The following is a 25,723-nucleotide window of genomic DNA, read 5'->3' as shown; positions in this document are numbered from 1 at the left end:
TTTAAACATGATAAACCTTTGTGTTAAAGTTCTAAATTTAATCCCCCCCTCCCTCTCTTACTATGACTCCTCTCCACCTCAATCTGGGTCTACCAGACATTTGGAGTTTGCTTACCTGGATGATCAGTTTCTTCAGGATTCAAGTTAAACCCCTTATTGTTAACAAAGTCTATGACGTAAACAAAATCCTGTGTCTCTAGTGATAACTGTACTTGCTTCATTTATTCAGCAAATATGTATCGAGTGTCTACTCTGTGCTAAGGATGTAGAAGAATGAAACAGACCAGCCTCATGCTTGTGGTGAAGATGGGATGATGGAGTTAAAATAAGGAAGACTGTCACCAACAATTCAGCGCTTCTCCCCTGAGAGAAGTAAATGCCTGTGTCCTTACCCATCAACCCCACAGACCCCTTCAAAAACACAACCCCAGGGAGTTTCTTTCTCCATTCACTTGTTGTGGCTTCTGCCCTATATGTTCTCTGAAATGAGTCCTGCACCCTAGTCGAAAAACAGTGAGCAAGGGGTCAGCGTGTGAGTCAAAGGCAATAAACGTATTGGCAGGAACAAGATAACCCTTGCCAGAGACGCACCGCATGGGATGCAGCAAACCAGACTGTCCAGCAATGGAGGTGGGGTGGTGGGCAAAGAGAAGGCCTGCTCTAGGCCCCAGTTTGAAAGTCCTAGGACCCAGAGGGATAGCTGTCTAGGTTTCCCATGCTGTTGCAGTTTTTCAAATTTCCTTACAATGACCCCTTGTCATCTGAAGTAATCTGTGTGCATTCTCTTTGACATCAACCCTGTAGTACCTGTAAAGTAGCAAAATGCTGCTGTTGAGAGCAGCTAGATTCAAATCTTAGCTCTACCCCTTACTGTGTGTCATACGGCAAGTTACTTAATCTTTCTGTGCCTCCATTTCCTCTCCAATAAAAAAGAGAGACTGCAATGCCTGAAAAGAACACTGAAAGAAAAAAATGTTATCTACTTTATTGTAGTTCTTTTTGCTATTATAATCGCCTTCTCCATTAGCCTTGAAGCTTCGTGACGACAGAAACCATGTCTGTCTTCTTTACTGTTACATCTCCAGCACCTGGTAGAAATAAATACCCGATAACTATGTGTTGGATTGAATTATTGAACTTGAAAACCCCTAAATGCACATGTACATTATTTTCTCTAATTGCCTATGAGTCAACCTGAAAAAAAAAAATGACATCATATCTACTTGCTTCAGAGAGCACATAAGGGTGCTGGCCTTAGCTCCAAAATAAATATGAAGGGTTTAAAAATAGACAGATAGTATCTGTCTTAAAATTTTGTAGGTTTTGTTGATGTTTGTGAGTTATAGCAACGTCATGGAATAATTGAAAGGGTCCTAGATATGAGGTTATAGTCCTGGGTTACAGTTCTACGGTTAGTACTGACAAGCTTATTAACTCTGAGAAAATTAGCTGACCATCTTCGTGATTTTAAATGAAGATAATGAATACCGAATATTTCAGTGACTGTGGAGAATAAACAATAAATAGAATACATAAGAAAATACTCTGGAAATTATAAAGCGTTCACTAAGTGTAAGGTATTGTGTTCCCTCATTTTAAACATAATAGCAGGATCAGTGATTTAACTGAAGTCTGTGTCATGGTTGGACAAAACATATATTAAGGTTATTAAAAATTGGGTATCAGCCTAGGTAAGGGAAAATTTCAGTGCTGCACAAATCTCCATAGAGCCTATAAGTGCCCTGGACTCACTGAAGTTAGTAAATAGAGCCTTTGTCTGTCAGTGCCCCTCTACGGCACAGAGACGCAGTTAAGAAAGTGCTAGAGAACCAGAGGCGGCATACCTGAGGGAAAAGAAAAGCTGAAGCTGTGAACAGGCAGTGATGGGAAGAGGGACTCACAAATCCACAGATATTACAGAAGGCCGTGGGGAGCTTTTAGGAAACCCCAGGGACAGAGAAGGAACGCTGCACCAGAACAGCCCAGAGGCAAACCTGGGAGAAACCCAAGTTGTGCCCATTGTAAATACTTCAACCACATTCATACATTAGGCCTATAAATTTTTGTAGAAATGAAGTGGCCAGAGTAGTTGGCGATGGAACAGCATGGAGTTTTACCAACGGGAATGGAAGCCTCTTGGGATCTGTTAGGTAACAAATCAGTCCATAGCGAAGGTTAAGTATTTTACCTTACCCAACCGTAGTCACTACCGAATTAGGGGTTTTCTCTGTACGGAAGGGAGCTACCCAACAGGCTGGGAGTGTTGTAAACACTCAGTCTGACTCTACTATTGCTGACCTCCCCAACAGATGCTCGGCTCCACGTCGCCATCTAGAGGATGGATCCAGAACTGTTCGTTTGCTGGGCGGTTTTATAAACATTATCGCTCTTCAGCAAATAGTTCTGGCTCTCCGCCTTTTGCGCACGTGTCCTCCTCTGAAATTAGGGTGGCCATGTGACTTGCTTTGATCAATGAAACGAGGGCGGAAGTGGCAGGTGTCACTTCCGGGCAGAAGAATTAGGACCAAGTGTAGGTGCCACGTGCTGTTCCCCACCTTGGTGCCTATGGAGGAGCTCAGAACGGGCTGGGAGGAGCAGAGCCCCTACTGAATAAAGATCGATGAATGTATGAGCAAGAAATCTTTTTGTTTTGCCCTGAGATATTGGGTTTCGCTGTTGCCACGTGCTAATCCAGCCCATTCTGAGCAGTACAGCTGATCTTTATTGTTTGTTTTGAAGGGAATATCTGACTGGCACTATGCCCTGATTTGGGTAACGCATTTCCCACATTCTCAACCCAGGCTCAGGTTGATGGTAAACATCTTCTTGTCTAGGTTTGCTTTAGCATATAGGAACATTTTTTAAAATGAGGACAAAGCTCAGAAGACCATCAAATGCTTTTCAAGCATTCTATAAACTTGAATATTAATATACCACCTTTATGGGTTTCTCATAGCCACCTAGCCCTTGTCAATTTACTTAATATTTTTCTTTAAATTGACTTAAGTAAGTTTGTTTTGAGAGGAAGGTTTGTTATCACTGTATATAAGGAAACTTAGAATCACTCACCTAAAATAAATAGTCACATAAATTAAATATAATCAAAATAAAACAATGCTATTAAATTCAAGGTAGAAACCCCTGGGCTCTCCCTCTGAGACTTTTCTTTATTTGCTAAAAAAAAAAAAAAAAAAAAAAAATCAGAAAGTGTCTGGCAAGGTGTAATGTCATTTATCATTATAAATCCAAAGATATGCTATATAAGACAGAACACCCTAAAAGTAATTAACACATTTCCAAACTTGAAAGAGACCGGGGTAAATCCCCAGGTGCTGGAAATGAAGAGTTATTCTAGAAAGCTGATGAAAGGTAGACTGCAGGATTTTGGACTGGACATAGGCCTTTGGGCCGCACAGGAGAAGTGACCTCCAGGTGCTGGAAGAAAGGCCTAGACCCTGAACTTCTAAATAAGGCCGTGGCCCTTAAAAAGCGGCCCTCTTAATGAAAGAGGGATGAGAACAAACTCTATCCTCTAGCCTTGGAAAGCACAGTCTGCCTGGAATCTTGGGTGGAAAACAAAAAGCAACCTGTGAGAATTAGAGACACTGCTTGTATGCCTAGTATGTCTTGATGTATATTACCTGAATGATGTAGGAAACGCAAGTCAAGAGATTAAAATTAAAATTCACCTAGGACCATTGAAGGCCTAGAGTCCTAGGGTTCCAAAAGAGCCAAATACGAAACCACTTAATGGTGCTACTTTTACTATCTAGGATTCACTGGAAATCCACTTAGGAGAAAGAGAAAACCCTCTGAAAGGTGAACCCACACCAACACCCTCACCCACACCCACCAAACTACAAACTAAACTACGGAAAAACACTGGGGGATTGCCAGCAGATGCTGTAAACAGAAGAACTAGCAATAAATCTTAAAAAAAAAAACAAAACAAAAACAATAACAATATGAAAGAGATTATAATAATTAAAGAATTTTTAAACCTTCGTGGTGTTGAAGCACTGAGAATTGGGGTTGTTTGTCATAGCAGGCAGTGTCATTTACCCTGAGTAGCCATGCTGGTTAAAAAAGGGAACATCTAAAAATAATAATGCAGAAGTGTTGCCAATAAAGTGATATAAAAAGAAATATCAGAAAATAGCCACAGGAAAGCAATTGTCACAATATTAGTAGCAAACAAAATAGACTTCAGGCAGAAAAGCATTATTAAGGCTTAAGAAAGTTATTACTTTATGATAAAAGGAGGAATTTCTCAGAAGATATATTGATCCAGAGCCAATATGCTTTTAACAACATAGGCCAAAAAATCGAATATAAATTATAAGGAGAAATTAACTTCATGGGGGGAAATCTGAATGTCTCAAGAATTTAGAAATCAATCTGAAAAAATGCATAAAGATACAGAAGATCTGAACAAAGTACTAACATAGCTTGGTCTAATGGACAGATCTGCACTCAAGAAAAATACACAATTTTTTAAAACTCATGAAAACTATATAGAATGTCTATATATACCAAAATACCAAAAGTCAACATTGCATGTACCTTATTTTCTGACTTCAGGGCCATATATAAGAAATCAATCATAAAAAGACTGGAAATTTAAAAACACATCTGTAAGTAAATGAACAATAAAGCCCTACGTGTCAAAACTTGTGAAAGCAGCTAAAGAAATTCCTAGAGGAGAATAAATAGCCTCGAACTCAGATATTAGAAAAGAAAATGGATGAATTATCTAAGCGTTCAACTCAATCAGGAAGTCGGAAAAAGAACCGTGCTCTTAGGTGATTCAGTGCTATTTATACTGAATCTGGGCACCCCTCTAATCACAAATTCCACCAAGTGGGGAACAGTGACATAAATAGAATCTTCCAATTTGAGAATGGATCCCATGTATATTAGTAGATTTTGTGTTTCTGGTACTTCTGCTTCTTAATAAAGAAATTAGCGGGCAGTAGCACGGCGGTCCTGACACCAGAGTAAAAGACCGACCGAAAAAGGAAAACTCTGGGACCTGGTTATATGCACCCTCTTGAGTTTAGACCAGGTACAAAGGTAAGCCCGTTCTACATTGTATATCCTTCCAGCATTTATGAATCTGGAGCGATTTAACTGTTGTAGGATTAGACTTGTCCGAGATCAGGTTCTTTTTAACAGCAAATGAGCAGTGAACTGAGACTTAGCACACACACAGCACTTCTAGATTCTAATGTTTCCTGGCAGCCATGCACACCCAGCAGCAGGCAACAACCCTTTTAGGGAATAATCATTCTTATAAGACTGACCACTAAAAAATACAGCTCCATAGAAATAGGGTAGCAGGTTAAGGATGTTAATTGTTCTTTAGAAAAATACCATATGGTTATGCTGATAAATTTGGGGAAATGATTACATAAAGAGAAAGTTCCCTTGGGACAGACTTCATAAGTCACTTTCTCTAGGAGTGGAGATAAAATGGAAAAAAAAAAAAGAAACAAAACCTTTCATGAGGTGCTTGCCCGCTTTTGTTGAGTACATAAATTAGCCCTTTAAAGGCCAATGGTTGGAGAGTTGCCATTTCAGGATCCTTGTCTGATAAAGTAGGCTGCACAATTTAAGATAAGGGTACATGCCACCCTGTGTGCCCCAGGGCTCTTATCACATTACTCAACTGGGAGGCAAGGCAGAGGCACTGGGGTTCACACTCAGCTTAATCAAGCTGATACCCAGGAAAGGATGGGAGCTTAGATCCCACAACAGGAAGCTGGGTTTGAGCCCATGAAATGAGGCTCTTGTCAACAATTAGCTACCCCACTGGGCCTCACTCACCCTAGAAAAGATAAGTGTGGTGACTCCTATAAGTCAGCCAGCTGAGGCAGATAAGGAAGGGGGTGAGAATAGGGAAAGTAGATGACAAAAAACTAAAGGAACACAAGCACTGGGCACTCACCCAGTTACCACCTTCTCTAGGGATTTTGCAAAACCCCACAAACCACAGCCATCTGTTCTCATGTTCTCAGAGGAGAGAAACATTGTACAGTCTCCTTACGCAGGGCTGAATTCTCAAAATCTGCAGGTAGCAAAAATCACTTGCTGTCCAAATGACCCTTGAATTATAGCATATGTGGTTTTGTATAAAATCCTTTGTAGTAAACCTTATGAGCCCTAAAGTTTGAGGAACACAGCAGGAATAGAAGGAAAGCCTAAATATCATTTAAAACATTTGCTTTTCAGATAATAATTAATTAAATCCTTGGCTATGAACAGGGCTGCATGAAGAATTCTACCTCTTGCCTGCAGTGTATATATTATTCTCTTTTTCACATGTTTTCTAAAACCTTAAGACATCAATATTTGTTATTGAGAAGATTCAATTAAATGGCATAATCTCACACTAGGAAGGGGCACATACTTGTTTCTGAAGCAAATCTACAGTTCATAACTTGGATTACTCACAGGCATTTCAAATTCAACATGTACAAAATTGAATTCAGCCTCTTCCTCTGCACAGATCTGCCACATCCTACATTCTCTGTGGTAGTTAAAAAAAAAAATGCCCACAAATTCTTTGACATTCCTTTCAAAAGTTGGAGCCTAACCCCCACCCCCCTTAAGTGTGGACTGAACTTGGTGACTTGCTTTTAAAGAACAGAATAAGGTAGAAGTGACAGTGTGTGACTTGTCAGACTAGGTCCTAAAAAGCACGTGGCTTCCTCTTTGCTCTCTCTTGGATCACTCACTCTGGGAGAAGCCTGCTGCTGCCATGTCCTAAGGACGCTCAGGCAGCCCTATGGAGAGATCCACGTGATGAGGAACCAAGGCTTCCTGTAAAAATCCAGGAAGGAACTGAGGCCTCCTGCCAATAGCCATGTGGGTGGGTCACCCTGGAAGCAGATCCTCCAGCCCCCATCGAGCCTTCAGATGACTGATGTCTCGACAGCAATTTCATAAGAGACCCTGAGTCAGAATCACCTAGCTAATCTGCTCTTAAATTCCCGACACAGAAACTGTGAGAGAAAAAATGTTGTTTTAAGCTGCTAAATTTCGAGATAATTTATTACGCAGCAATGGTCAGCTAATACCTTCCCCATCCCAGTGAATGTCCCTACCAATCACCTGTGAGCTCCCAAACCCACAAATTGGCAATCATTCTTAATTTCCTTCTTTTTCTAACATTCCTTCCCAATCCAGTTGACCATCCTGACCATCCAGTCTTATACATTTGCAACCTCCTCTCCTCTTTATTTTCACTGGTGAGACCTTACTTCAAGTTCATTTTTTCCTTAAAGAAAACCTGTTTCTGATTTTACTCCCCACCCCCTTCAAATTGCTAACTCAGTATCTAACCATCTCAATCTAACCTTCTTGTTTCATGTCCCCACTGTCTCAAGGGAAGGGTCCTGGCTCCAGAGAATGGCTCACCAGGCTTCATGGTCTGGCCTCCCAGGCCGAACTCAAGCCTCCTCTCCATCGCTCACTCCCCACTTGGTTCTTGTTTGTCTTCTAGAACTCAGCTTAGACATCTCAGCCACTGAGCTCATCCCCACCCCACACAGTTGGGTCAAGTCCAACAGTACCCTGAGCTCACATCAAATGGGTATTTTTCATGATTTACAACCGTCTATTCCTAACTTCTCTGGCCCCACCCTCCCCATTCCTCCCCACTCTCATCCCCCCTCCACACATGCACACAGAGGTCCTTGAAGGCAGGCACTCCCAGTGCTTAGTGTGTGTGCTTAGCAGAGGGCCTAGCATGTGGTGGAAGGGAATAACTAACTATTGAATAAACACCCTTGTTTAGCGACAGGAGGATGCCCTACTTTTCTAGCAGAGTGTTCCTCTTAAGGTTTTTGCCACATATTGGAACTTGACCACTCAAATTGTCTACCAACAAATTACGTTTGATAACAAGTTAAGCTTTCTTCAAAACATAATTTAGAAATGTGAGGTGACTCTTACAGTCATATCACAAAGGAGTAATTGCTCTAAACATAATAAGGTGAAGTTCACCCAGTGTAGAGTTTACAGTGCCCTCTTCCACAATGATAAAAGTGCCTCTCAGATGCTATTAGGAACGACCCCGTGTGGGGGCGGTGTCCCTCGGGGGGGGGGGAGGGGTGATGGGCGTGCTAAGTAAGGATGAGGTTCTTGGGAAATGAGGAGGAGGAGAAATGGACGACCGTTTGTCTTCAGAAATGAAGAGTCTTTAGGGCGAGTCAGCAGCTCCTGTAGGATGACCAAGTGACCAGAGTCTCAGCACAGACTCCTGCAACCCTGCCCACCCTCCACTTCAGCAGCTCAGCACCTCCTGGAATTTCTCTTTTGTGCAGATGAGTCTGTAGATGCCTCCCTGCCCTACCATCCTTCCCGAGGGGATATGCTCACAAGGATTCCTTTCCCCAGCGGTGCAATGCAATGGCTGCACTGCCTTGGTTTTACTTCCCCTCAGTTGCTCAAGAGTGTCGACAGTCTGGCACCAGAAATACAAACAACAGGGGCCTACAGAGACACTCTTCCAACTGCTGCTCAAGCAGTTATATTTGTTGATCCCTAGGGCATGGCAGGGGAGTTAAGTCTTTGACTTCTCTAGAGCTGGGGTCGGCAAAGTTTTTCTGTAAAGGGCCAGATACTAAATTTGTTACGTTTTGCAGGCCACACAGTCTCTATCATAACTACTCAACTTTGATGTAGCACAAAAATAGCTGTAAGATATGTAAATGAAGGGGCGTGGCTATGTTCCAATAAAACTGGGTAGAAAAAGAGGTGGCCAACTAACTAGATTTGACCTGGAGGGCATAGTTTGCTGACCCCTGTTCTAGATGAAAACAACTTGAATACAATTTCATTTCTCAAAAGGAAACACTCTTACACTGTTGGTGGGAATGTAAATTGATGCAGCCACTAGGGAGAACAGTATGGAAGTTCCTTAAAATACTAATAACATTTCTCCAAAGAAGAAATACAGATGGCCAACAGGCACATGAAAAGATGCTCAACATCTCTAATTATTAGAGAAATGCACATCAAAACTACAATGAGGTATCACCTCACACCAGTCAGAACGGCCATCATTAAAAAGTCTACAAATACCAAATGCTGGAGAGGGTGTGGAGAAAAGGGAACCATCCTACACTGTTGGTGGGAATGTAAGTTGGTGCAGCCACTGTGGAAAACAGTATGGCGGTTCCTCAGAAAACTAAAAATACAATTACCATATGATCCAGCAATCCCACTCCTGGGCATGTAATCGGACAAAACTATAATTCAAAAAGATACATGCACCCCTGTAGTTCACAGCAGCACTATTCACAATAGCCAAGACATGGAAACAACGTAAATGTCCATCTACAGAGGAATGCATAAAGAAGATGTGGTACATATATACAATTGAATACTACTCAGCCATAAAAAAGAACGACATATTGCCATTTGCAGCAACATAGATACAACTAGAGATTATCATACTAAGTAAGTCAGAAAGAGAAAGACAAATACCATGTGATATTTTTTATATGTGGAATCTAAATATGACACAAATGAACCTATGTATGAAACAGAAACAATCACAGATATAGAGAAAAGACTTGTGGTTGCCAAGGGGGAGGGGTTTGGGGGAGGGATGGAGTGGGAGGTTGGGGTTAGCAATGCTTTTATATATAGAATGGATAAACAACAAGGACCTACCTACTGTATAGCACAGAGAACTATATTCAATATCTTATGATAAACCATAATGGAAAAGAATATATAAAAAAAGAATGTGTATGTGTGTGTGTATATATATATATGTATGTATGTATAACTGAATCACTTTGCTGTACAGTAGCAATTAACACAACATTGTAAATCAACTATACTTCAATTAAAAAAAAAAAAAAGAGTTACCATATGATCCAGCAATCCCACTCCTGCGCATATATCCAGAAGAGATATAAACTCTAATTCGAAAAGATACATGCAACCCAATGTTCATAGCAGCACTATTTACAACAGCCAAGACATGGAAACAACATAAATATCCAATGACAGATGAATGGATAAAGACGATGTGGTGTGTGTATATATATATATATATATATACACACAATGGAATCGTAGCCATAAAAAAGAATGAAATAATGCCATTTGCAGCAACATGGATGGACCTAGAGATTAGCACACAGAGAAAAACAAATGTCATATGAGTGGAACCTAAAAAATTAATACAAATGAACTTATTTTCAAAACAGAAATAGACTCACAGACATAGAAAACAAACTTATGGTTACAAAAGGGGAAGTGGGGGAGGGATAAATTAGGAATTAGGGAGTAACAGATACACACTACTATGTGTAAAATAGATAAACAACAAGGACCTACTGTATAGCTCAGGGAACTATATTCAATATCTTGTAATAACCTATAATGGAAAAGAATCTGAAAAGGAATACATATATATTCAGGTATGTATATATATGTCTATATATATGTATATGTCTCTCTGTGTGTATGTGTGTGTGTGTGTGTATATCTGAATCACTTTGCTATACACCTGAAACTAACACAACATTGTAAATCAACTATACTTCAATTAAAAAAAAAAAAAAAAGACCTTGGGGGAAGTATCTAACCCAATCTTTGAGAGCTTCTTGCCATTTCTCTCTTTGGGAGATAAGAGTGCTTTGCACCACTTTGCCCTCAGCTTTGAACCCTAGTTGTCTATTTCACTGAATAAACTAAAGGAAATATAGTCTAATTTAATATTCCACTAAAGGAATTTTTCCACTCAAATAATTTATTATTTCTTTGAGAAAGTATAAAGGATAATCTATATGCTCAACAGGAGAGTGATTAAATATAACATGAAATTCATCACTGTATATCAATGCAAAAATTTCTAAATGTATTGACATGGGATGGCATCTAAGATATACTTAATAAATCAAATTACAAGGTGGTATGTTTAGAATGATGTAATTTGTATAAAGTTATGCACATTTATACATGTTTAGGCACAGACAATATCTAGAAGGAATAGAAATTATTAATTTCTATTAATAATTTAATTAATTAATGGGGCTACGTATAGGGAGCAGTTTAGGGAGAAAGGGATGTTTTACTTTTTATTAATTTACTCTTCTGTGTTTTTTCAATTTTTAAAATACCAGCATGGGCAACAGTTTAAGAGGTAATTTAAATATAATAATATTCTCTACGAGTTTCTAAAAATCCTCACTTGGACAATTTCCAGCTGACATTAGAAATAATTAAGTGCTTCGTTAGTAGTAATTTCAGTTGTTTATCAGCAGCAATAGTATGCTGTCACGTCCCACTGCCATATTATCAGGGCTTTCGATGTTTTCCAAATTAAAGTAGGGAGGAGCAAGCATAGAAAGCTGAAATATTAGCATCACTGAAGAAAGGGAGGAGTTTAGCCTTTGATAAGCGGGACTTGGCAGAGGGGCAGCTACCCCCTCGGGCCACATGTCTGTCATATCCCTTCATCCTCACCAGTATCTTCTGAAGGTCTGATCTCTGCAAGCCAGTGGGGATATTAAAATAAATGAGCCACAGCCACTACCTGCTCCTCTTGGCAATTGCTGATTTATCTTTTGCAGTAGGTTGTTTTAAATTTATCTAATTCTACACTTTTGCAGTCTGTATCTGCACTCTTTTAATAGTTTCTCTTTTTCCAATCGTCTGTTCTTTTCACTTTGGTTCCTTTTACTGTCTCTTTATTTTCTTAGATTTGCTGCTTTCTGTTTTTCAGTTTTGAATTTTGTTTCCTAAAACAATATTTTTCTAGGTTCTGAAAATTTTACCATTTTATTTATGTTCTTTTTTCCTTAAAGAAAAAAAACCTCCTTGATTCTCTGTAGTATCTCTCTGTCTTTATATATTTGAAATAACATTGTGTGTTTTGTTTTTTTTCTTAAATAAATTTATTTATTTTTAATTTTTGGCTGCTTTGAGTGTCCGTTGCTGCCCACAGGCTTTCTCTAGTTGTGGTGAGCGGGCTTCTCATTGCAGTGGCTTCTGTTGTTGAGGAGCACAGGCTCTAGGTGCGTGGGCTTCAGTAGTTGCAGCGCATGGGCTCAGTAGTTGTGGCTGGTGGGCTCTAGAGCGCAGGCTCAGTAATTGTGGCACACAGGCTTACTTGCTCCACGGTATGTGGGATCTTCCCAGACCAGGGCTCGAACCCGTGTCCCCTGCATTGGCAGGAGGATTCTTAACCACTGCACCACCGGGGAAGTCCCAACATTGTGTTTTTGATTGCATCCTTTTAAGGCATCATTTTCTGTTTTCTGTTTGCCAGATGAAGAAACTGGGGCAGGGAATAAAAACATTTTCATCTGGATGGCCCAACGGTTGGCTCCTAGAGGGTCAGCTGGTATCCTGTGCCCCACAGAATCCCTGGGAAGCTGAGAGCACTGCCTGGCAGCTGGCACCCAGTGAGCTTTTGTTGAATAAATACATGCTGGAAGCTCCAGAATTCTGTGCCTTCGGTAACATCACCCCATTTTTATTTTCTGTATTTCCTTGGTGGTGGCCCAGTTGTTCCTTGCTTTCCTCGAGCATAAAGTTCCTTTATCTTTTCATTCCCACACAGTCCCTCGCTGTGGTTGAAAATGGAGTCACCTCTAGGACCCCGGGGACCCCAGGAAGCAGGCGGATTTCTGGAATCTACCCCCACTATCAGCTCCCCATGAGCTCAGGCCTGTGACTGACAGGGACAGACACAGAAACGGACACATGAGGAGGACTTGTGCCTGAGGGTTCCAAGCCGTCCTGCTGGCAAAAGACACACAGAAGGGGTGCTTCCGGTCATTTGTTTAAGCCAGTGCTTCCCAAAGCCTGTGCCCAGAGGAGAGGGTCTATAGACCCTGAAGGAGGGCTCTGTACCCAGTGAGCTTGGGAAACACCGAATAGTCTGTCCTCCTTTCGGGACTTTATAACGCATGTGAACTCATCATAGACTCTGAGATGTTCTACAGAAGGTAAAAATGTTTGATTTTGTTTACCTTGTTTTTGACCAAGGAATCTTTTTTTCTTCTTTTCCTTTCCTTCCCTCCTTCCTTCCTTTCTCTCGTAACATGTTAATACAGAACAAAATTTGGGAAGCACAGCTCTGAGATATAACGCAGTGAGATGTGTGGGCCTCGCTGTACATCTGCACATCTTGGCCTACATCTACCAAGAGTCTTAACAGATGCAGCCTGAACCCCTGTATGCTTTTTCTTCTTCCATACAGAGTACAGGATAGCAACTAAAGTCTCAGACTCTGGAGTCAGATCACCTGCACTTGAATCCTACTCTGACCTTTTTATTTATTTATTAATTTATTATTTATTTGTTTGTTTGTTTGTTTGTTTGTTTATTTAGTGGTACGCGGGCCTCTCACTGTTGTGGCCTCTCCCGTTGAGGAACACAGGCTCTGGATGCGCAGGCCCAGTGGCCATGGCGCGCAGGCCCAGTGGCCATGTCTCGTGGGCCCAGCCGCTCCCCAGCATGTGGGATCTTCCCGGACCGGGGCATGAACCCATATCCCCTGCATGAGCAGGCGGACTCTCAACCACTGCACCACCAGGGAAGCCCTTACTCTGACCTTTTTAAATGTGTGACCTTAGGTAAGATGCAGAATTCCCCTCTGTGTCTCAGTTTCCTCATCTGTACATGGGGAAACTATCAATACCTACCTTCAGGGGCTGTTGCAAGGATTAAACGAGTTGATTTAAGTAAGGGTAGAGAATACTGCCTGGCACATCTTAGCTGATGCTACAGGAGGGTTAGATATTGCTGCTGTTATTTTTTCAGTAATTCTGCTAAAAATTAGAATAGAAGAGTGGTTTTCAAAGGCAGTACCTCAGGTCACAAGAGCATTTTTTTGCAGAAATAGAAAACTCCATCCTAATAATCATATGAAATTTCAAGGGGTCCCAAATAGCCAAAACAATCTTGAAAAAGAAGAACAAATTTGGATGTCTCACACTTCCTCACTTCAAAACTTATTACAGAGCTATAGTAATCAAAACAGAGTGGTACCACCATAAAGACAGAAACAAAGACCAAGGGAATAGAGAACCCAGAAATAAACCTACACATATATGGTCAAATGACTGACAAGGATACCAAGACCATTCAATGGGACAAGGACAGTCTCTTCAACAAATGACACTGGGAAGGACTTCCCTGGTGGTGCAGTGGTTAAGAATCCTCCTGCCAATGCAGGGGACACGGGTTCGAGCCCTGGTCCGGGAAGATCCCACATGCTGCAGAGCAACTAAGCCCAGGCGCCACAGCTACTGAGCCTGTGCTCTAGAGCCCTCGAGCCATAAGTACTGAGCCTGTGTGCCACAACTACTGAAGCCCGTGTGCCTAGAGCCCGTGCTCTGCAACAAGAGGATCCACTGCAATGAGAAGCCCGCACACCGCAATGAAGAGTAGCCCCTGCTTTCGGCAACTAGCAAAAGCCCACGCGCAGCAACGAAGGCCCAACGCAGCCGTAAATAAATAAATAAATAAAATTAAAAAACAAAAACAAATGGCACTGGGAAAACAGGATATCCACATGCAGAAGAATGAAGGTGGATCCTTACCTTACACCATGTACAAAAATTAACTCGAAATGGATTAAAGACCTAAAAGTAAGACCTAAAATTATAAAACTCCTAGGAGAAAACATAGCGGGGAAAGCGTCATGACATTGGATTCGGCAATGATTTCTTGGATGTGACACCAAAAGCACAGCCAACAAAAGCAAAACTAGATAAACAGGACTACATCAAACCGGAGGCAGAGTTGGCTGCATACTCAACTCCAGGGCAGCTCCAGAGTGCCTAATCCCCATTCCTGACCCTTGTTCTTATTTCCTCCCTCTTGCCAGTGGTTAGGGTGTAACAGATCTAGGTTAGCTGATGTCTTGGCAATGGGAAAATTCTGAATCACACTTCAGGTTTCAGTGTTCTTTGGGGACTCTGGACTCCCTTAGATCCCCAATTCAAAGCTGAAAAGAAGTTCCTTCATACCTCTATCCCCAACGTTATTCTCCTGCAAGGAGTTTCTCCTTAGACTTTCAGACCACAGACAACTAAGAAGAACCAATGCTCACAAATAGGGAGGCAAGGTGGGGTCAATAGGATCAACCCCCCCTCTGCCTCTTATTAACCATGTAACTGCGGTAAAGTTAGCTGACCTCCCTAAGACTTAGTTGCTTCATCTGCAAAATGAGTATTATACGAGGAATAGCGTGAGATTTCAAAGATAATGAGCAAAGTGTTTGGCAAAAGTTCTACTATTTAATATTACTCTTACTATTATTAGAAGATTTGGGGCTCCACTAGGCCTCCCATATTCACCTTGAATCTCCAAGGTGGTCATGGAACCCCTGAAGTGACCCTTAGACTCAACATTTTTTTTTTCCTAGAAAGCCTGTTTATTGGTTATTCTCTCCATGTATGTTTTAGTAAGTGGTGATACTCTCGATCAAGGAATCCATTATTAACCTAATTTTCTAATGGAGGAAGAGGTAAAAGATACTTATCACCTTCTATGGAATCTATCAACTTAAGACCAAATTTAACAGCAGTAAATTCGGAAACAGTAAAATTTGTGGTTTGTATTTCATGGATGGTGCTGCTGTTTCAACCTTATAAAGTAAAGCTGTCTGCTTTCCAAATTCCAAAAATTAACATACTCCCCCCGCACCTTACCATACTAACCAGTGCCCTTTGGTTTCTTTAGGACAAGGAAGGGTTAAAGGGTTGATTATGGATATACAGTTTTGAGTTGGGACCTTTCACACATACAGATCACACCGAGCGGCCATTTACTTTACAGAGCAGTTTAAAGATTACGCATTAGCCAAATCAACTTGTTCCACCCACCCTACTGGAGGAGAAAAAACCCAACACCCATAAAACTACTTCACTTGACGGCATGTGCCCCGTAGACTCAACACTGAAGAATGACAAGTGAAGTGTGGGGCTGGTCGACAGGAATTCCCAGCACATTCAGTTATGGGCTGGATTCCTGCCCCCGCCTCCCAAATTCATGTGTTGAAATCTTAACCTCCGGTACCTCAGAATGTGAGTGTACTTGGAGATAAGTTCTTTAAAGAGGTAATTAAGTTAAAATGAGGTCATTAGGGTGGGCCCTAATCTGATATGACAGGTGTCCGTATAGGAGGAGATTAGGACACAGGCATGCACAGAAAGAAGACCAAGTGAAGACAAGGGTGAAGACAGCCATCTACGAGCCAAGGAAAGAGGCCTCAGAAGAAGCCAATCCTGCCGACATCTTGATCTCGGAATTTTATCCTCCAGAATTGTGAAAAAAATGAATTTCTGTTATTTAAGCTACCCAGTCTGTGGTACTTTGTTATGGCAGCTCAAGCAAATGAATACAGTATCTGATCTCCTTCATCAGCACAGTTTCAAGGAGGAGAATCTCGGCTCTGGAAGGAGTATATCAGGCCTTCCGTGCTTCCTTTCTACTAGAAAGCCCTTCTACTGCTGCCTGACAGATCTAGAGGGAAGGAGAGAAGCCCAAGTCAGGTCCCTCACGGCTGAAAGAAGCCATCACCTTTATTTACACATGCCCCACTGTACAGTATAATCACATTCTATGAGGCTAATTTATGAGACTTGATTAATTTCCTACTGTCCTCAGGGATATAGTCAGTAATCATACAGCTATGCCAACTTCACAGGGAGAGCTGATTCTTTTAGCTATTTCTTTTACATTGGTATGTCTTCATTGTATAAATGTAGACAGCCATCCATTTAGGAAAAAAATGTGCTTATGCTTTTAAATAATTGTTGGTCACAGAATTATGGCATTATATGGGATTCCAAGACTCTGGTATATGACTCACATTTTCTAGTTACCAGGTCCCTGCTGGTAAATAAAAGTTAGTATTGGGAAATAAAATTAACAGCCTAAGACCAGCCACCTACGACAAAGCAAATTAGAAACAAGCCTTGAGTCTATAAACTGTTAAGTGCATGAAAATTGTGGTTAGAAGCTTCTCCTCGTAAATTCAGTCTCAGTTATATCAAGAACATGATTCAGTTATATCAAGAACATGACCTGTGATGATCCCTGAACTTAGTCTAATCAACAAAGAAAACTTCCCCACAGCTAGCCCAGGAATGGGGCTATACTCCATCCCAAGCTTTCTTTCTTTCAGTTATCAATACCTTTCCAGAGATCAATAATCTCTAGCTATTCTCTCATCTCCATTTTACCTGCCCTCCTAACCGATCTTGTGCACAGCTGCTCTCCTGAGATCACATTATGTTGGTTTTACTCCTGTTTTGTTTTAGGAAGAGCTATCTCTAGAACTTCCAACTTCATCAACCCTTTCCTGGGTGTTTCTGGGAGTTGGACATAGAAAAACGTAATTGCCTAAGTGGCAACATTTTTATTCTCTTGCTTCATGGGCAATGGTAGCTTTATGAATGGGGTTTTCCATATTGGATTTGGACAACAGTAAATCCTGTTTTTGAGGGCACTATAGGAAGCCTATGTTCCTTTCTGAATTTTTGGATTGGAGGGACTTTGAAAGATCTCTGTCTCCAGGCAAAACTACCCCTAAACAATTCTGATTACCCCCCCTAGGGTTTCCAAACCAGTTTCCCATAAGCCTTGATAGATGTAGATTCTCTGGTACTCACTGTTTGTTTCCTAGGTTATTATTCTTTCAGGTAGGAATTTAACAGACGGTTCAGTCCTAGAACCACGTGGAAAGTGTTAGTCTGGGGGAGGGTATTTACAAAGAGAATGGTTCAGACACACATTCTGTGTGTGTCTGAGAATTTAAAATCTAGGAGAATAAAGAGGAAAAGACATACAAGTTCACACAAAACTGTGGGGTAAAATCCATGAGTGATAATCATGGAGTTTCAGAGATAGGAGTTCCTCCAAATGTGGGCAGAGTGGATAAACCTGGAAGTCTCCAGACAACAGGTAGCAGTTTTGGGGCTGGATCTTGTGGATAGGCTGGGGAAGGAGTGGGGATAGATTATATCTGAGCTCCCCTGTTCCCCTTCTCCCTTCTTTGTCCCCAGCCCCCATGCCCACTATCAAGACTCATTCTGATTTCTACTCTATGAGTCAGGATCTTCTTGGCACTTGTCAGGGGCACCATTCGGCCTGATCCCTGTCCTCAAACTGCCACTGCCTAGGAAGGAAGGGGATGACTGGAAGAAAAAGTCACCATCCTCTTTACATCCCACTCCATTAGGTCCACCTCAGTAGATCTAGAGGCTTGCAGCCCTGCGCTCTTGCTAACAATGGGAGTGTCGTCATAGAAACCATGGCCCTGCGTTGGGACCAGGACGTGATGCTGACTAATCAGATGTGGATTTAGCTTTCTGAAAGTGCTCCTGCCAAAGCTGAGTCTATCTTGTTCATATGAGAGAGCTTCATGCTTTTGTCACCTTGCTTATATTAACTTATATCGAGGGCAGCAAGGCTGCAGATTCTCAGTCATGAGGAATGAAAAGATACCCTATCACAGGGTGCGCCAATTCTTCACTAGGCACCTCCTCAGAAGACTCTTATCTTCCTCAGTTTTCAAGCACTATGCCTTTCTTCCGCGTCTGCAGTTCTGTAATCGCCTCTCTTCTTTCCATCCTAGACGGGCTCAGTCCATTCTATTTCACGTGGACTACCACCTCTCCTCTTGCCTCCCATCTGTCCCACACCATCGCCAGTCTATTGCCAATCCAAACCCTCAACTCATAAAACACTGGCTGCCCACTGCCAACACATTTCATACAAATTTCTTTGACCCTCAGGGCTTTCCACCGTTTAGATCAATCCACCACTAGCATCCCCCAATGCTCTACCTTTCAGACAGCATGAGCTCCTAGTTTCCCAAGTCTAGTTGACAGTTCTCTTCCCTGTCTTGGTGTATATTCCCTTCTGCTGAAATGTTCCTTCCCCCAACTACTGAATCCACCTCATCCATGAATCCTGTATTTACTCCTCTACAATAAAGGAGGAGCAAGGCTCTCCCAACTTGGAGGTCCCAGAGCCCCTCAGTTCCACCTCTTATGGAATTGACTTTACTCCGCCTTTTGCAAGCCATTTGTTTTGCCTTTGTATCACATGCAGTCTTTAGGGGTAGATATAGCATCTTGTTCATAATAAATGCAAAAGCTCTGAGAATGCAGTCCAGTTTCATTTCCCCCAAATTTGTAAGTGTTGTAAAGGAATTAGGAAATGCTACCTTACCCTTAAAATAGAAGAGTAGTAGGGTTTTTTTTGTGTGTTTTTTTTAAGCTCTGAGAAATGTAAATGCACGGACCAGGTTTTGCTAAGGGCTTCTCAAAGGCCTGGGGTGAAAGGAAATAGCACGAGATCAAGAGCTGGCCACTTGGGCTCTGATCCTGGCCCAGCCACTGACTGTGACCTTGAGTCAATCCCTCACTCTAACTAGAGATCATTTGCTTGCTTATACACTGAGGAAGTGAGTCAAAATCAATTCTACAATTTGTTTCAGCTTATCTTACCTTAGCGATTGAAACTCAGGATGCAAGAATAATACGGAGAATCACACAACTATCAAAACCCCAGGCAAATGGCTTAACAGAGCCTTCAAATGATCATGATGTTCAGACAGGGGTATCTGTTCCTGTCTCTTCTCCTGCAACCCTTTGGCACACCTATCCACCACTACCCCATGACTCCTGCCATTATTAATCTAGAAAAAAGCTGTACCCAAATGTTCTGTGTCAACTCTGATACGGACAGGATACCAGGGACAGAATCTGTCCTTCACTACTTTTCCCTCTGCGCCTTCTCATCCCTTCCCCTCTCCCCCAACTATCCTACTGACTAGAATGGATAAGGAATTGAGAACCCATCCCAAATTCAAATACTACTCTAGCAGGAAGTTGATTCGAGTAAAGCCACTGTCTGCAAAATCTTGGCATGTCAAAGCAATTCCAGGCTAGCGAAGAAGAAAAAAATAAGCTTTTATTTGCTGTAGGTGAACTCAAGCTTTCCTGTCACAACCAGATATTGAGTACCTGAACCTATGTGCAAACCCCGCGCCGTCTTCTAGCTTGCTAGAAAGTATGAAGTCTAAAGATCAAAAAAGTATCGTGATCCTTTATTTAATGAGATAAATCCCTCCCTGAGTAAAAAGACATTCAAGAATGAGAAACCAAATGGAAATTCACTGGAAAGTACCAAAGAGAGCCCTAACCATTGGAAAAAAGTTAATTTGACTTCTTGTTAATAGGAAGGACAATCTGGCTCATTACCCTTAAGCACCTATGAAGCTTTAGATCTTATTTAGGATAGAAAGGGTAACTTTGCATTACAAAGCGAAATCTCCTGGGGATGTTTAGTGCAGCTGACTGTGCATGACAACAGCCTAGTCTTGTTTATTTGTCTTTGAGTTGCAGAGCAAGGTCCAAGCCATTTTAAAGTACAGAGCTTTCACTAGCCTGCATAAGTATAATTTACTGATAGAGATACTTCCGGAAAGGCACTTTCTTTCTCCCAGATAATCTGTCTCTTTAAATTAACAGAAAGGTCATGGATCATTTTTTTTTTTAATTACCAGGAAGTGTAATCTAATAATTCCAGTTTTTACATCCTGTGAATATTATCAACTATGATTTTAAGAAAACTTTCATCAAATGAACATTTTGAAGTGGACTCATTCAGTGGCAGCTTCTATTTTTCTCTCTAGGAGGGGGTCGGGGGACCATCTGGTGGGAAATGAGCCCAGAAGCTGTGCTCGAATAGCAGTTTACATAAGATCCACAGCACATCAACAGTTCCTATGAAAGAAGGGGGGCAGTTTATAGCGATTATGTCCCCCCTCCTTAAGTCACCATGACAGGTGATTTGTCATGACACTGATCTCAGGCAGAATCACACTTTAAATCACTCCTTCTAGATGGGAGTCTTGTTTTTTTTGGTTTCCACAGAGGAATTCCGTAACCTATGTATTTCTTGTTTGAAATTAACCAGGTGATAATTTTTTTCTAGTTTCTCACATAACTTAGTTTCTCAGTAAAATACTGATATTCTCTAAATAGCGTATTCTGTCTTGGTTTTGAAAAAGCAATAGAAAACAACATAAGCCCATTTTTGAGGATGACCTATTTCTGCAGCTTAGAACTTAGGTAAGGTGGAAAGGTTACAAGATTCATCAGAAAAAAGAGAAGTGTATGTTACTAGCTTCAATGACTATTAGCAATAACATAAAAAATAAAAATGCCACTGTACCAGGGCCACTCTGCTTGTCAAATAATCCAAATAGACATTTCAATACCCATCAGACGAGAGTCCTCAATGGTTTCCAAACTGTCATTTCTTTTGATTTTCTATCTCCATTTTCATCATAGACATAAAGGAATAAAAAAATGTTTATAGCCGTGCAGAGTCTGTTTACCTAATTACCTGATCACCAAGGAAGGGGCAGGAGATAGCGTACAGGACCACAAGCCCTTCCAGTAAGAGGTGATACAGAGTGAAACGCAGCTGCCAGCTGTCACTTGTGAGGGGCTGGGCAGAGCTCTGCATCCTGTCACCCCCTTCTCTCTCCCCCTCCAACTTCTCAGCTGCAATAGCCCAGTCTGTGAAAGCGACACTCTCCATTGCAATCCGACCTCCCACAGCCCATCCTCCTAAAGCCGCACCAGGACCCACCTACCTTCTGAGGACAGAGGAGGCTGGAGAGTGAGAAGGATGCTCGGTTACTGCTCCTCAGCATCCCCTGTCTGGAGCACTTAACTGGAAATACGGAGTCGCCTCCATTTTCTGGTCACGTGATCACGGGCACATCTAAATAAGGACGATCACCTGCCTCTCAGATCTCCCAGTGAGCCCATCACCACTGCTGCTCTGCTCCAGCTGGGGGATGGAGCTGGGGCTGTGAAGAGTTTCTCTTGGGAATATAAAATACTCTTTCACGCAGGTTGTGGAGTCAGAAATGCCCCTTGATTTTTGTGTCTGCTCAGGAAAACTGCTGTCACTCCTGTTCCTGAGTAAGGCTGGATGTGAATGGGCTCAAAGCACAGATTGGAAGGAATTTACTTCCCCTGAAACCTCTTTTTTAAAAAAATTCCTGCAGCTTCACGGCACACCCAGTGAGATGGTAGTGTAATTATTTTCATTTCATAGACAGTGGTTAAGACCATAATAAAAATGGACTAAGGAAGCATAGCAAGATACATAAAGAAGTCCAGTTGGAGATTCTAGAGAAAGTTAGGATGTTTGCCCAAGATCCACACAGGTTTGACTATTGAGAAATAAAGCCATGTGACCAGTAAGCATTTAGGCTCTGGGGTCAGAAGTCCTGAGTTTGAATCTAACTTCCACTACTTATTAGCGAGTTTGGACCAGTTACTAAACTGCCTGGTGCCTCAGACTGCTGACTCACAAATGGACAATACTAACAATGTTACTTTAAAGCAAGATAACTTAGGTAGAGATTTTAGAGAGACTGGGTTAAAATAACTCACAATAAAGGTTAGCTACTATTATTAATACTAAAAATGCCAACAGAAATATTTGATGGAGTTAAGTCAAATGAAATGTGAATGAAAAGCTCACATACTAGAAAAGCGTACATTGATTAGTTTGATCTTCAAAGGAAAAGAATATGTTGTCAGACAAATCAAACAAAGACTTCTGATCATGATCAGGCAAAATGTCAATGTGAAAAGTAACTATAGGCACCATCCTCTGAACTAGGCTTTTAGAAATCCCATATTATATGATCTTTTTCCTTTTTTGGTGGGGTAGTGGGTAGGTGGGTTGGGGAGGGCGCTACGGTAGAACAGGGGGATATGGCAGTTTTTGGTAACCTCCGATTGAGCTAACACCAAGAAAACAGGAAAGTGAATTACTCAGCAGAGGACCTGGCCACGGTAAATACTTAAGAAATGTTAGCTCCTATTCTTAAAATGAAGGGCACTCCTTGTCTTCTCCATGGCTGTTGGGGCTGGTGAGAGGGCAGTGGGGAAGGGAGAAGAGGAAAAAGTGAATTTTTCTCTCTCTACTTAAACTGAAAGCCTACAAAATTCTTCCAAATTATAAGCAGTTATGAAAATAATTTCTCATGTGCCTTCTATCGTTCAGCAATGGAGAATTGGGGGTGGGGCCATTAGGGGGTCATGACTTTTTCAGGGTTCAGCAAAAAACGTAGTACAGTTCCCAAAGCCAAGATGAACCAGAAATCGGCAGGGGAAAATAGATGGCTTCAGAGCTGGTTGTACCCTGGATGTCCAGGGTGAAGGCTAAAAATGGGGTCTTTTTGTGAAGTGTGGCTCATTAGGAGTTTCCCTCCTCAGGTGGAAAAAAGTAGCAGTTGGAGCTACAGAAAAAGAAGTTACGTGCTGTAGAACAGACACTGTAATTGAACCTACCCTTAATATCTGTTTTAAAAGTCAACAGTTGGGAGAGAAAGTGATTAAGTTATTGTCATCAGGCCAATCATAGAATACCTTCAAAACATTTAAGTAGCGCTTCATTGAATGGGGAAATATGGGACATCTGTTATCACCAACGATATTTCCTCTTGTCTTACAGGATGTTCTCTCAGACATATTTTGTCAAGGCAAAATAGCCCAGCTCAGTGTCAGCTGGGCACCTGAGGAAATATACTATCTTATTCATCCCACTGAAGCAGTTATAATTATTTAAAAAACAACAACAACAATTCCTACTTAAATGCAATAAGTAGCATCCTGATTATTACATGGACGAAAAGTGCATGGTAGATGTCAATCCAGGGGATTTTTAGTTATTCTGTGAGAGCCTAACACTTTCAGATGATCATTTAATGAACTGAAGTTTAAAAAAGCAAAAATAAAAAAAGTCTTTGAAGATTATGTATGGTCAAGGACTACTTGAGTTGACGATGTAACAGATGATTAAGTAAACAGAATAATTTTTCCTCTCTGGAGATTCAAACTGGTTTAGGCAATGGATAACAAAGGCAAAACAAAAAAAACAAAAAAAGAACCAAAACAACTGAACAGGCACACCTGTTTTTCTCCATGAGGCTGAGTGAAGTGGGTAACAGCACCCGAAGCAAACCGAAAGGCTGTAAGAATCTTGGAAGCACTATAAAGAAGAAGAAATGTACCAGAACACTGAAAATGATAACTATGGTCTCAAATTTCAAAAGAAGGGGAAAGGGGCTTCCCTGGTGGCGCAGTGGTTGCGCGTCCGCCTGCCGATGCAGGGGAACCGGGTTGCGCGTCCGGAGCCTGTGCTCCGCAACGGGAGAGGCCGCAGCAGAAGGAGGCCCACATACCACAAAAAAAAAAAAAAAAAAAAAAGAAGGGGAAAGATGGATTTTGCAACATTAGAAAAGATGCATATTCCTGTTATGAACTGAATGTTTGTGCCCTCCCCACAATTCATCAGTTGAGCCTCTCCTGTGTGATGGTTTTAGGAGGTGGGGGCCTTTGGGAAGTAATTAGGATTAGGTGAGGTGAGGAGGGTGAGACACTCATGAGTGGAATTAGTGCCCTTATAAAAAAACCCAGGAGAGCTCTCTCACTCTTTCTACTATTCGAGGATACAGTGAGAAGTTGGAAGTCTGAAACCTGGAAGAGGGCTCTAACCAGAACCCAACCATGCTGGCACCCTGACTTTGAATTTCCAACCTCCAGGACTTTGAGAAATAAATTTGTATTGTTTATAAGCCACCCAATCAATCTATGGCAATCTGTTATAGTAGCCTGAACTAAATCACTGCCAAGCGAAATCTAGCACATCTCCCTCGGAAAAGGAAGAAGTGAACACCAGTAATTATCATTTTTATTAAAAGCCAATTATGTTGGACGAACTTGACTTTCTTTTCCATTCCTTCAATCAGGTGTATTTATGAGGTGCCTCAGCATGTGGCAAGGGTTGCTCTAAGCACTAGGGGTACAGCAGTGAACAAGACAAACCAAATGTCTGCTTTCCTGGAGGGTCCATTCTCACGTGTGGAGACAGACATGACAAAATCAATTAAACAGATAAACAGATCTTTTCAGACAGAAAAAAAAAGTGGTAGGAAGAAAATGAAGCAGGGCTGTGGAATGGAGCACAGTTCTCAGCCTTGGCACTGTTGGCCCTTGGAGCTGGATAATCCTGTGTCCTGCGGGGCGCTCTAGTGATTGTTGGATGTGTAGCAGCATTTGTGACCTCTACCCATAGATGGCAGTAGCATCGCCCGAGTTGTGGCAATCAAAAATGTCTCCAGGTATTGCTAGACGTCCCCTAGGTGGGAGGGGCAAACTAGAATAACTAGTTCTTGAAACTAGTTATTGAAAACTAGAAAACTAGAATAACTTGGTGGTACAGTTATTGCTACTGTAGATGGAGCAGTTATAGGAGGTCTCTCTGGGGAACCCCAAACCATGAGAATAAGCCAGCATGTCAGGAGAGTTCTAGACAGAGAGATTTAGCTGGCACTAAATCACTAAACTGGAAGAGTCTGGTGGGCAAGACTGAGGGCTGGTAGAGAGAGTGGTCTTAGTGATCACAGACGTAAGCAGCAACTGGGGGACACAGGGCCTTACAGACTATAGTTAAGAATCAGAGGGCTTCCCTGGTGGCGCAGTGGTTGAGAGTCCGCCTGTCGATGCAGGGGACACAGGTTTGTGTCCCGGTCCGGGAAGATCCCCCATGCCGCGGAGCGGCTGGGCCCGTGAGCCATGGCCGCTGAGCCTGCGCGTCCGGAGCCTGTGCTCCGCAACGGGAGAGGCCACAGCAGCGAGAGGCC

General features: G+C 41.8%; 2 protein-coding genes across 6 annotated transcripts in view; one reads left to right on the top strand and one right to left on the bottom strand.

The window, feature by feature from the left end:
• The window catches only part of GCNT1 (glucosaminyl (N-acetyl) transferase 1), a 228,128-nt gene extending 226,636 nt beyond the window's left edge, over nt 1-1,492 (top strand). The window contains exon 6 of the transcript XR_008618216.1: nt 230-1,492. The gene's annotated coding sequence lies outside the window, so the exon portion shown is untranslated. The remainder of the gene's footprint in view (nt 1-229) is intronic.
• PRUNE2 (prune homolog 2 with BCH domain) overlaps nt 1-25,723 on the bottom strand; it is a 271,095-nt gene that overhangs the window by 53,896 nt on the left and 191,476 nt on the right. The window lies entirely within an intron of this gene.

This window comes from Physeter macrocephalus, chromosome 9 (assembly GCF_002837175.3).
Source record: "Physeter macrocephalus isolate SW-GA chromosome 9, ASM283717v5, whole genome shotgun sequence".
NCBI classification, from domain to species: Eukaryota; Metazoa; Chordata; class Mammalia; order Artiodactyla; family Physeteridae; genus Physeter; species Physeter macrocephalus.
The sequence above is the reverse complement of the archived record's forward strand: the minus strand, read 5'-3'. Positions and strand labels throughout refer to the sequence as shown.